The sequence below is a fragment of the Octodon degus genome, unplaced genomic scaffold, assembly GCF_000260255.1.
Source record: "Octodon degus isolate 3935 unplaced genomic scaffold, OctDeg1.0 scaffold00083, whole genome shotgun sequence".
NCBI lineage: Eukaryota > Metazoa > Chordata > Mammalia > Rodentia > Octodontidae > Octodon > Octodon degus.
This window is the reverse complement of record NW_004524659.1, coordinates 2,560,968-2,562,265: the sequence shown is the minus strand read 5'-3', so window position 1 is coordinate 2,562,265 and position 1,298 is coordinate 2,560,968.

Genomic DNA, 1,298 nt, shown 5'->3' with positions numbered 1-1,298 from the left:
AAGCTGGGAGACTATAAATTTGTGTTTTAAAGTGTTTGGTTGCAGTACACTGTTCTGTCTGTTTGAGCAAGTTCACATGGGGCATGTGGCATCAGTCTTCTGGGCATCCAGCTCCAGGAGTAGGGGAGACTGCTTGGCCCTTTGGGGTGAAGGACTCAGAGGTCCTGGAAGGGAGTCCCCTCCTGAGGCAGCCACACGGACTCTATAGGATGCCTTGGGGCAAATCACTGGCTTAGAGGCTGGGTTGAGACCCTTGGGAACCCCTAAACATTTAAACACATCATGTTGGCTCCTCAGAGCTAACTGAAAATGAAAGGAGCACTATAAATGAAATTTAACTTTCAGATGAGACCAAGTTGGCCTTTATGCAGAGACAGAGGTCACAGGGTCTGTGGGTGTGGCCAGCGCTCGGATCACCCAAGCCCAGGTCTGGACCAGTGGCTTTATCCTGAAGAAGTCCTGTATGGAGGGAGCAGGAGTCCTCAGCCTCAGGCAAGAGTGTGGGGTAGAACGCAGGGCCTGGAGCTCCCAGAGTTCTGGCTTTGGGAGCACAATCAAACTTCCTGCGGGACCCTGGAGCCTCGGAGGAAGACAGTGCTTTGTCAGGGCTGGAGTAGAACTAAATGAACAGCACACATTCGGGACTGTGGAGACGCTGCTCATTTTCATATCCTGTCATGTAAACAAGAATTTTTTTTTTTTTTTTTTTTTGAGATATGGTCTCACTATATTGCTCAGGCTGGATCTTAACTCACTTTGTAGCCCAGGCTGGCCTTGCACAAAGCACTCCTCCTGCCTCAGCCTCCTGAGTGCTAGGACTGTCGGCATGTACTGCCAACAGTGCCTGGAGAGGACACAACACCGGACAGCCAAAGTTTAAAGGGTTCAATTTAGGGGCCTGGCTCTAGCTCATTTCTTTAAGTGGCTGCTTCCACAAAGCTGTCAGCCTCAGGTTGCTGTAATTCGATCCCCACAACTCCAGCCAGCCAAACCTGCCCTGAAGGCATTCGGAGCAATCAATCAATCAATCAATCAATCAATCAATCCTTAAAGGGTTCAATTTAACGCACGGCTGCAGGGGCCTCAGTGCAGAGCAGGTGGAGCAAGGTGGATGGCTGGGAAGACAAGAAGACGCTAGGGACAGGACAGACACCCTAAGGTCATACCTCCATCACCCACCTGGAGATGTGCCCTGCCAACCAGTAAGTGGCTCCCAAGCCTGTCAAGGAAGCTTAGTACAGCCCATGTAAAGCCCATGATAATGTGATTCCCACACATCACGGTCTTTTCCTTTCTTT